Raw genomic sequence first — 12,335 nt, forward strand, 5'->3', positions numbered from 1 at the left:
CGAGGTAAGAATACCTTCCTATCCGCCCAACTAAGCAAAGGACATGAAGAATCAAGAAGTCCTTCCTTAGCAAGATGTCGTAGGGGTGGATATTGGGCGTGATAAGCATTCACCCGGTCATCATAAGCTTATCTATGCATTTGTTGTATAAATTGGGTCAAGTAATCATTGCCTACCACCACATTATAGCCACTTGGTTTATATTCTTGGTAGGCAAAAGGATAGGGTGGGGTCACAATGGTAGAGGAGGAGGGCTTTGCAATTGGATCCCTTTGTTGCTTGATTATCAATTCGGCTTCTTTGGAGACGGGAATGAGGTAGTTGGTACGAAGGGTATAGATATGGTAAATCTTGGTGGGCAAGACAATGGACTTGGCTTCCTTGATGAGCCATTCAAATTTATTATCAAGATTGTCATTTTGGACCCAATGAAACTTGTTGATCAAATTACTCATATCAAGAAGGTTGCTTCCCTTAACCGGTTTGTAGGTATTATTCTAGTTGAACTCCGTGTTAAAGTGTTTAGCTAACTTTGTTACCAAGCCCCCATTTACAATAAAGGCCGCTCCTACTTTCCCATTATCAATCTCTAGCCACCGCTCAATCAATAATTGAACAATGTTGTATTTTCGGGTGGACTTTCCATTAACTTTCAAGAAGGACTCGAGGTAGACAAAGTCAAGTTCGGTGAAGTGGTTGGCTCCTTTTCTAGCGATTAATGTATTAGCTACAAACTTGTGCCAAGTTCTTATGCCCAGATGGTGAACATACAAAGCATGGCTCTCCCGGAAGGAATCAAATTTGACCGGTTATAGCCTTCCATAGGGGTACGGCATCATACTTCAAAGGCTTCTTTTCAAAATGATCATATCTGACAAGACCAAACACTTTACCAAATTCACCCTTAAGCATTCTTCTACTCTCGTTCTTAAGTCGGAACTTAACATAATTCCGAGTCTCTACCTTGTACTCCCTCAAGTAGCTTATGAACTCCATGGTCATTGAGGGGTAAGTCAATTCATTCATATCAAAGAGGGTTTTCAACCCCCATGGACTCGAAAAATGCTCTAGATTGCTCAACTACACCCAATTTTTGCAAAGTATCTTGACAAATAAACTTGGTAGCTAAAACTTTATTTTTGGCAAAGGGATAGAAATGCATTCCTATGTTTGTCGGATAAGAAAGTTACCTCCGGAAAGTTTGGCAATTGTTCTACAACCGGAATTGAAGGGGTAGCTTCCTCTATGGGATTGACGATTTCTTGGACTTGCTCCCTTGGTTGAGCTACTACCAACGCTTTAGATGCTGGAAGAGCTTGTTGCCTCTTTGACAAATTTGGGGTTTTGGGTACCTTAGTTCCGCCTTTAGTTCTTGCCATTGTATGCTCCTTACCAATTTGATATCAACAAACCAAGATGATTCTTGAATGCTCCTTGATTCTTCAAACTTCAATCAATTAGGGACTATTGAATTTTGACCCAAACCCTAGAAAAATTGATTCAATTGATGAGGAAATTGATGGTTAAATGGTCTTTTGTTGATGAAGGAGTAATTTAATTGTGTTTTGAGCAAGTTTTGATTTGATTGTGATGAATTTTGGTGAGAAATTGATGTTTTGGATGAGGGGATTGAAGGTTGAAGTGAGGCAAAATGGTTGTGATTGTGTTGTAAATGATGGAAAAGAATTGGGAAGGAGGAAGAGTCCCGTGTTTTGTCTATGTATCAGGTCTAGGACGCTCGGATTGGGGTTAGGACGCGCATATTTCTTTGCAGGAATTTCTGAGAAAACTGGGTAGGACTGGGACGGGCGTCTTGACTACGGCTCGAGTGGAATTTTGCTGAGATGCTCATCTTTCCTTTTGGACGTGCAGATTTTGCTTCAGTTAAATCTCATAAGTTTGAAGCTTCCCAGGACCCGCGGCTCGATAGTAGGATGGGCGTCCTAAAGTTAGAGGACGAGCGTCCTAAGCTCGGCTTCGGCAGATTTTCTTATAGGACTTTCTCCCACAATTTGAAGCCTTTCAGCTCCCACGTCGCAAAGCCAGGACGCGCGGATCTAGTCTGGAGATGCTCGGATTGCTCTCAGCTCCCACGAGCTCAGGTCTGCTCGCGGGGATCCTTTTCCCGTGTCATTCCTTCATCCTTTCTTTGTAAATTGTCGTGGGTTGCACTACAAAGGCTTGGTTAGCCTGGGCATTTTCCATCCCCACACTTGATCAAACAATACACATTAAAATCCCTCCCTCACTTGCTCTCATGTCAAAAAACTTGTAATAAAGCATAAGAATGCAAATCCAAAGATGACAAAGATGCAATAAAGGAAAAGAAATGCTAGTTAAGGGGTTAGAATATTTACAAATGGTGGCTTAGGTAGGACTCCACCAAACACTCATTTATTTGATAAGATTTCAAGGGGGCAAAGCCAAAGTGTTTTTGATGTTGCTTAACACTTTGTAGAAGTAGTCAAAAGCTTGCTCATTTTCATGATAAAGATCTTGCGTAGATCTTTGTGCATCGTTTTCTTCATGTTTGTACTCCGAGTCAAAGTGATGACAAGGATCCTCAAAGCCTTGGTCTAAGGTCATAGCATTTCCGATATAAGGATTGACCAATCCTTCAAATTTATCATCCCATAGACCACAAACTTCGCTTGCTTGTTCCCCAATGATGTCATGAGTTGACAAGAGCAACTCTCCTTTCTTGTTATCATGGCCAATGAGGCCTTCTTCATTACTTGTTATGATGGGTGAGCTATTCAAGCTCTCGTTGTTGTTGTTGTTGAAAATTCTATGCTCTCCGAATAGAGCTACTTGAATGTCATCGACTTTCTTCTTCCATGTGGGTGATTTTTGGCTACCCTTGGCTTTATCTTTGCATAGAGATTCTAACTTCTTCCTATCACTTTCTCGGCTATAGTGATCGAACATGAAGCATGGCTCATGTAATCGAGGAGCTCTCATAGTTATGTCAAGATTGAAATTAATTGTCTCATCCCCTACTTCAAGTGTGAGCTCTCCATGTTTCACATCGATTACCGCTCCCGTGGTATGCAAGAAAGGTCTTCCTAAGATGATAGGAATGTTGGAATCCTCCTCCATGTCTACAATGACAAAGTCTACCGGGATGAAGAATTTGCCAATTCTCACGGGCATATCCTCCCATACCCCTAGAGGTATATTTGTTGTTCGATCCGCCATTTGAAAAGTAATGTCGGTGCATTTGAGTTCTCCCATTCCTAGTCTCTTACATACCGAGTATGGCATGACACTTACACTTGCTCCAAGATCACACAATGCCTTGTTGATTGTAGTGTTGCCAATGGTACATGGAACAGAAAAACTTCCCGGATCTTTAGGCTTTGGAGGGGAATTCCCTTGAAGAATAGCACTACTCACTTTGGTAAAGGCAATAGTATCCAACTTTCGGATGGATTTCTTCTTGGTAAGAATATCCTTCATGTATTTTGCATAAGCCGGAACATGATTGATTAATTCCGTGAATGGGATTGAGACTTCTAAGTTCTTCATAATTTCCATGAACTTTCCAAGTTGCTCATCAAGCTTAGGCTTAGCTAGGCGACTTGAGAATGGAAGTCTAATCACAATAGGCTCTCTTTCCTTAGCCTTCTCTTCATTCTTCTTCTTTGAAAGTCCATTGGTAGTAGGCTCTACCTCCTTAGAGTTCTCCATAACTCTTTGCTTGTCACTATCATCCACAATATCTTCATCAATCAGCCTCTTTGGCCCCTCATATCTTGTACCACTCCTAAAATGGATGGCACTAACCGTTTCATGTCTTGGGGAGTTACCTTGAGGAGGTAATTGTCCCTTTTGTCTTTGGTAGCTAGAAGATGCAAGTTGAGTCATTTGAGTTTCTAATATTTTGGTGTAGGCAAGTATGTTGTTGATGGTGGTTTCTTTAGCTTGGCTATCTTTTTGCATTTGGGTGAAGAATTCTTGTTGGTTCTTTTGCATTTGGAGGACCGCTTTTTGAACATCAAAGCTTTGGTCATTGGATTGGTTGTAGGAAGGTTGATTTTGATATCCTTGGCTATGGTTGAAAAAGGGTCGTTGATTTAGATTTCTCATTAGAGTTGGTGTGTATGTTGGTTAAGGATTTTGGACATTTTGGCTCTTGTATAAGAGATTTGGATGGAATTTGGTTTTATCATTATAGTAGTTGGAATAAGGGGTGTCATTATTGTATGCTTGGAAAGCATTCACTTGTTCATTTGTTCCCTTACATTCATTTTGATCATGTCCTAAGGTTCCACAACTTTCACATCGTCCATTTGGGATTGAGGATGATGCCATCATATCATTGACATGTTTTTTGGGTGATTTGGAAGCTTCATCAAGCTTAGCCACAACCTTCTCAAACTTCAAATTGATGGTGTCGATATGAGCACTTAGTTGAGCACCCAATTATGTGATGGAATCTACCTCATGCTTTCCTCCTCTAGTGGCCTTTCGAGGCCTACTATATTGGGAATTATGAACCGCCATCTCTTCGATTTTGGCACATGTTTGGTTATCATCAACTTCGGTAAACCTCCTATTGGATCCCATATTAAGTACATTGCGTGAGTCTTCATAAAAGCCGTTCCAAAAATGTTGAACAAGGAACCGCTCACTAAGTCCATGGTGTGGACAATAACGACAAGTGTCCTTAAATCTCTCTCATGCTTCATATAATGATTCCTCATCCCTTTGCTTAAACCCGGTGATTTGGGCTCTCAACATGTTAGTCTTCTCCGGGGGATATAATTTCTTGTAGAAGGCAAGTGCTAACTTATTCCATGAATCAATACCAAGGGTAGCCTTGTCTAGGCTCTTCAACCATTGCTTTGCGGTACCGATTAAAGAAAAAGGAAACAATACCCATCGGATTTGGTCTTGAGTAACTCTGGTTTGAGAAATTGCATCACAATAGTCGCAAAAAGTCTCCATATGTAAATGAGGATCTTCACTAGGCATCCCTCCAAATTGACTTCTCTCAACTAATTATATGAATGCGGATTTGGCAATGAAATTACCGGTTAAATGTGGTGGTGTAGGAGTACCGTTTGGTAGGTTCTCCTCGGTTGGTACGGATTGGAATGAAAATTTAGGCATTGTAGGTTGATTTTGTGGTGGGTTTGGAATTTGGTTATCCTCTCCTTCTCTTGCAAAAGGGTTGAAAAACTCAATGTTATTTGGTTGAATGTCCGCAATCTCTCTAATACCTACAACTCTTGAAGTACCTCTAGCAACTCTTCTATTGTTGGTTAAGGTCCTTTCGATCTCGAAATCAATAGGTAATGGGTTACCTTGTGATCTCCGAGTCATGAAAAATATCAAACAACTAGAAAACAATTAGAACAATCCTTGAGGAGATTGACTACCCCAAGGTAAAGAAAGACATAACAAAAAACAATTAACAAAAACAAATTAATTTAACACCGTCCCCGGCAACGACACCATTTTCTGTGTAGCTTAGTCGTTATCCCAACCAAAACAATACTTATATCTTTACCAACTACTCTTAGTTGAGCGGTAAGCAAAGGTCGGATCCCAAGGGACGGGTATCGATTTAAGATTTAAATTGCAAGTAGTTATGTCTTAGGGTGTCACAAATTGGGTTGAGATGAGATGTGGTCTAAAACTAATCAACAAGATGAATGTAAATTAATGAAAATAAAGTAAGCAATTAAAGGGGTTTGTAAACAATTGATTAAGGGCACTAGGGTGTCATGGTTTCATAAGTTAATCATGGAAATAAATTTACAAACATGTTCTCAAATAGAAGCAAGCAACTTGATGTTGTGATGGAATCAAGTTAGTGTATGTCTTACAATTCGTAGGAAGATTTAGGTCCCAGAGCCGAATCGATCAAGACTTTACAACACCTACAAGTCGACTTAGTCTCTTCCTATTCAACTCTATGTATGGTCTAACAAGGCTCGAGTTGGCTTATATCTTATAAGCCTCATTGAAAAGATGAGAGATGGGTAAAAAATGCAAGGTTTCATAGTCTAGCATTTCATCAAACATAACATGTGCATAGGTTGAAATCACAACAAGCAAGCATTCAATTATGAAAGCATATTAAATTAAGCATAGATCTAATCCCATGATTTATTTCCCTAATTCCATATTAACCTTAGCTTAAGAAACTACTCACTCATGATCAAGTTTAACATGCTAATAAGGATGTCAATCATATTAACAAAGCAAAACATGATGAATAAGTAATGGAAATAACAATAATTAAGCAAAGGTAAAAAGGGATTATACCAACTTGAGATCATCCAAAAAAATAAAGCAAAGAATAATAGAAGGAAACTTCATGATTGATGGAGAGTTGTCAATCCTCCAATAAATCCCAAATAATCTTCTAATTACCCAACTAAAACTAAGAACGATTGAGTGATTAGGAAAGATTAAGATGTGATTAATATTGAAATGTGTATTACAACTTGAATTAAGACTAAATTAAGAGATTTAGAAGGAGATTAGTACTTGATTCTAAGAATGATGCCAATCTAGGTAGTACAATAGGGTATTTATACTAAAATTAAGTATAAGGATTAGGGTTACTAAGGGATTAAATGACGATTAAAACCCTAAGAGAAACTTGATAATTTGCAACTCCCGAAGGACATGCGCAGCCTGAGTAGCAACTCCCCAGGGACATGCGCGTCCTGGCTTTGAATCTGCTTGGGTCTGTAAGAGGATCCGCTCGGGCTGGGTCTCGGGACGCACGGATCATAGGCTTGGGACGCTTGTCCTGATCTCGGGACACCCGGATCTTGGGACAGGGTTTCTTCTCTTATTCTTGGCTACCTAACAATCCGTGGGGACTGTCTTAGGGACGCACGGATCTTTCATGATTGCCCATTTCACTTGATTTATTTGCTTAGGCCTCTAGTGTTGGTCTCCTCTGCGATGCTTGGTCATTAGATGCGATCCATTTAGCTCCATTTGCTCCATAAATGATAGGCTATCAATCCTCTCCTACCAAGGACACAAAACCTCAAACAATTTGCAAAATGGGAAACTAAAGATAAGGAATGACCATAATAGATGCTAGAAAGGATGGGAACGAGGTTAATTCGGGGACTAAATATGCTCAAATATAAGTCACATCACCGACTACGACACCTTCCGCTTATCGAGGCTTGCCTGGTACCCGATTGAGGTATGTTTTCCTCTGTTCTTTGTTTTGTTGCCTCTTTTTTTACGTTTTGGTGGAACGGTTTGTTACCTTCGACGCGACTCCCTATTGTTGGGTATCGACGCGCTCATGGGGGCCTTGCCCCCAGCTTTCCCGACACAGACCACTTTCCAAGGGCCGGGTGGTGAGGACTTACAGCTGCGTCTGCCAGAGCCGGTGACTCCTGAGGTGACCGAAACTGGCATTGAGAAGAGGTTGTTAGTTTTGAAGGTGAGTTTCTGATTTGAAGCCCTCCTTTTTGTTTGTATTTTGCTTTGCATTTTTGTTTTGTTGAAGGGCTTTTCTGGTTGTAGGTGTCGACCGTTAGTCATCAGGCTTTGTGGCAGATGGCTAAGCAGTGGAGAGCACTTGCTAGTGACCTGGCTACGAGGGAGTCTCAGCTTGTGCAAGTACCTTTTGTTGGTTAATTTTGTGTGTTTTTGCGTTGCATTTCACGTTTAGATCTTAACGACCTGTATTATGTTTTACAGGGTACTGCGGATCCGGCGGAGCTTGCTCGGGTCCGTGCTTAGTTGGACGCAGCAAGGTCGATGATCCAGGCACAAGAGCTGGGGAACATCAGTCGGGACCAGGGGCTGAAGCGTCGCGAGGACGCGTTGTGGAGCCAAGATGCACGGATTGCCTCGCTTAGGGCTCCGCTGGCTGCACCGGAGGAGCTTCGCGTCACGATGGAGTACGAAACATTGGAGAGTTTTCCTGAGAGGGGGCCCGAGTAGGAGGTGGTGTCTCCTTTGCCTGCGACTCCTCGGGAGATCGAGATTGGCCCACCAGAAAGAGCTGAGTAGTTGGTAGTTGTTTGTCTGTGTTTTGGACTTTTGTTTCTACATATGTACATTTTGCGTGAGGCGGTTTGCATATATATATTTTTGGTTTGTAGTTTGTTTGTGTTTGGCTTTTTTGTGTTGTTTTTCGGAGAAGCACGGTCAGCGGCTGATTCCCCTTTTCTTTGGCATTTGTTCCTGCATGGTTAGTGTAGAAAACAGACAACAGGTAGCACGTATGCACACACGTAAACACGCAAAAGCGTTTGATGAAAACAAAAATAACCATGATGATTCGAAGTTAAATATTGAAAATTCCGCGACAGGTCGTCACGTTTGGATATTTCAAAAGAAATTGATTTGAAATTTCAAGAGATTAATTCGAGTTTGAATTAAATTACACCGAATTTTGTTCAAAATTTATTTGTAACTTGAAAAACTAAAACTCAAACCGTCACGGATGAATTTTTAAAGAGATTTTTGCAAGTTTATTTGATTTGATATTTGCGAGATCAAGACTCGGATTTGCAAGAGTTTGAATTTTTGAAGAAAACTGACGTTGTGTTATCAATTTTCGAGTTTTGTGAAAAATGCAAAAAAACGAAAAATTTTCAGAATTTTCGACTAACATGGAAACGATCCGTCGCGGATCGGGGTGACTAGCCCTTCTCCCCTAAAAAATGAAGGGAAAAGCCCGTATGTTTAAAGCTGCGTTATGGAAACCGTGTCGGATTTCGTAAAACGCGAAAACAAGGAAATGTGAGTGTGAGAAAACATAACAATTCCCTGATAGGCCCGAAGAGGCGCGAGCCTTGAGGCGAAAAAATCTAGGTGTTAGGACGAAACACAACTTGATAGGGACAAAACAAGGTGCATATCCTGAGGAGCAGCTTAAAGAGGCGCGAGGCCATAGGCGATGCAAATGAGCTTCCCCCTTTTTCGGGAAAAAAGCGCTGATTGTTTTGTATAAATAAGGCCGTCTGTGCTTCATTGTTTCATCATCCGAAACATAAAAAACATCTCTACGAAAACCTTTCCTCTTCTTCCACAAATAATTCATGGATGCTTTTGAAAATAGGTTGCGACATTGTTGTCGGGATTTGTCGCCTCCCGAGAAGTATCAACTCGTTGTAATGGGAGTTGGTCAATTGTTTGTTCTTCGTCAAGTCAAGGTGCAATCCTCGTTTCTTGAACCATGCTATCGGTTTTCGGGCTCGAAAATCATGTTTTCGTTTTTCCGAAAGGTGAAATTTGCCCTTTTCCGAAGAAGTGGCGCCATTGGGGGATGCCGGGTTGTACTCCGGTGCTTCCTCTGACTCGGTTGTGTTACAAAGAGAAGTTTCGTTCAATGTTGGGCTTGTCAACGAGCCAAGTGAACACTCTCCTTGCTCCCCATGGTGTGGATATGTTGGCTCTCATCAACATCTTCTCAAACCGGTTGGATGTCAATGTCTCGAAGGTGGCTAGGAGAAGGGCTCTTGCCTTTTGCCTAGTGCATGCGTACCTTCTTGTCGATGACTTGAATAATGAGAGGTCAAAGTGGTATGGTAGTATGACTCTGAAAGGATTCAATAACCTTCTAATTAAACTCATTTAATTTTAGATCTATATAACTCTTTTAATTAGATGTTGATCTTATGCATGCATAACATAAATAAAATTAGGAGTAAGAATAAAATTCCTTACAATATGGAAATCGGATTTTAAGGGCACAAGTAAGAACACCTTTCTTACTTGTTCATGAGCTTAAATATTGGATGATTCCTTTTGTCCTAAATGTACGAGAACCTTTTATCAATTGCACCAAGACAACCCCCTTAAAACTACTAAATAATTAACTAGATTAGTTTAGTAGCTATCCTTAAAATATAATCTAATATTATTTTGTATTACTACTTCTAGTAATTTGTATATTAGATATTAGAACAATTAACTTTCTAAAACTTATTTTAGAGAAAAGAGAGAAGAGTAAGAAGTCATTTTTCTTAGAATGAATATGAAAAAATAAGAACAATTCTTATTATGGGGGAGGGGGAAAACCGGTGGAGAGGAGGAGAGAGGAGCGCCAATGCATGCAAAATGCTTTTTCAATTGTTCTTCTCAAAATTACTAGGGTATAGTTTATGTTTAGTAGGTAATCATTGTGTTTACCACTAATAAAATGATTTTAACCATTTCACCTAAACCACCTTAAAACCGGTTCCCCTTGTTAATATGGAATCCATTTTATTTTTGTCAATTTGTCATTTTGTCATATAACGTGTGACATGTAACATGTTATTAATAATATTAATCCATATTTAACAATTAAATATCATTACTTATATTTTAATTATACACAATAATTGACTACTAATTCACAATTACAAGTAAATAAAATGGTCCATGTTAATATAATCTACAACATATTGCAATTATTATTAACCGTTCATTCTTAATTTAATTGTTTCATAAAACAATATTTTAGTAATATAACATCTTAATTACTAAAACGAATCTCATTTAATCGAATTACAACACGATTCATATTCTTACTCACATACGTGAATTGTTCAATTGTAAGGAATTAATTAATCTGTATCAATATACAATTAATTAATTTTATCTATTAAGGGTATCGTCACTCAAGTGTGACCTTTAGGGATCAACTGATCACCACCGTATAAACGACAGTAATGTCAAACTCTAGTCAGCCAATCATTACCGATTAATGTTGACCAGTTGACTTATAAAATGAATCATCCCTTTACGTATTCTTAGTATGAGTTTCAATAATGTGATCACACTATTTTTGAGGACACATATTCCAACAATCTCCCACTTGTCTGAGACAAGTGTGCGTCACCAATTCTCCTGTCCTATTACTATCTCCCACTCAATGCAAGGTGTCTTGCAGGTCGTTCTTGCAAGTGATCATATCAAGAGTGGTTTCCTCGATCTGGAGAGTAACCATCTAACTGGAACTATCTACCAAATATACCTTCCGAGCGTGGCCACGCATTTTCAGTTCACTACTCCTCGAGTGGCCCTGAGATATTTAAATAACCCTGACAAGGAGGTGGACAATTCTTATCGCACTATTTCCTTTGCTTAGACATAGCTCATCATGACCCAAGAGATGGCCATTTGACCTCATTTACGAAAGTCGTAGCGCATAACTCAAAGTCACTCAAAAACTGTGCCAACTTGGGCGAACAGTCTTTAGTCAAAGAATTGACTCAAAATAATACTATAGTAGCTCTTGCCATGACCAGGCTATATGAATTACCAGAACTCTATAAGCGGTCATTGCCCGACAGAGTGTCCCTTACAGTCTGCCTGTGTGATCAACTAGCCATCTCTTATGACCCTATGGCACTTGAAGTTGCCATCAATCGACTCACATTCTAGTCACTTAGAGACGTCGCCTCATGTAAGTAACCAGGGGCAATTACTATGTTAATCCAGTTCACTTTAATAGGGTTCAATGTTGTCTCAACAACCTATTTGGATATAACAAGGTAATGGTTGAGTTTAAGAAACTCAAACGATAAATGCGATTATATATATATATATATATATATTACACTTATCAAGGTGAAATAAAAGCTTGGTTAATGGATATACCATGTATCCACTTGGTACAACTTTGTGAATTGCTTTTTCCTTCTATTCGATGTCATTTATAATGTCATGAATTTCTCTGAGTACATGGCTAGTCTTCTTCATAGACTGGAGCCTTTTAACTTGTAAAATGCTCCCACGGTTAGCATATAACTTGTGATAAAATACTTGGCGAAAGGATCTACCCATAGTTCCTTTATTAATCACCATATCACCACGTACTCAGACTCCATTTGTAGAACTTGCAATGATTGATACTAGAACACTTTTCTAGTCACTTACTCCTAAGTCGATAAAATCAGTCTTGGATTTTGATAAATCCTTATAGTTTTGGAAACTAGAGTTTGTGTAACCCTTCCACACAACTTAGTATGTCAACCAAACACAAGACCGGATCCTCAGTTCTTCTCAAGAATTATAATGGACGTTCTTTAAAGGTTTTCAAATGACCTTATCATATGAAATAACTTGTCATTGACTTGTTATGCTCTAAGCATATGTTTCATCAGGGGATATGCATTTATTGGCGTACATGATCGTTCTAATGGCGGAAACATTAGCAATCGATCTCATGTGATCAACAACTCACGGGGTTCAGTGAATGACTATGATTCTATAATAGCAATTCCACTTTCATCAAAATGAATAACCTCCTCAACATATGTTGACATTAAACAGATAAAGATTCTTATCAACATAAGATATTAATCCATGTGCCAATTTAAATTTCTTTATATCATAATAGATTTGGAATT

General features: G+C 39.3%; 1 non-coding gene across 1 annotated transcript; it reads left to right on the forward strand.

The window, feature by feature from the left end:
- The first annotated feature begins 4,636 nt into the window (after positions 1-4,636).
- LOC141615832 (small nucleolar RNA R71) lies at positions 4,637-4,743 on the forward strand. Its single transcript, XR_012530227.1, has one exon. It is a non-coding gene; the product is annotated as a small nucleolar RNA R71 (small nucleolar RNA).
- Positions 4,744-12,335: the final 7,592 nt, after the last annotated feature.

Source organism: Silene latifolia, chromosome 11 (genome assembly GCF_048544455.1).
Source record: "Silene latifolia isolate original U9 population chromosome 11, ASM4854445v1, whole genome shotgun sequence".
Lineage (NCBI taxonomy): Eukaryota > Viridiplantae > Streptophyta > Magnoliopsida > Caryophyllales > Caryophyllaceae > Silene > Silene latifolia.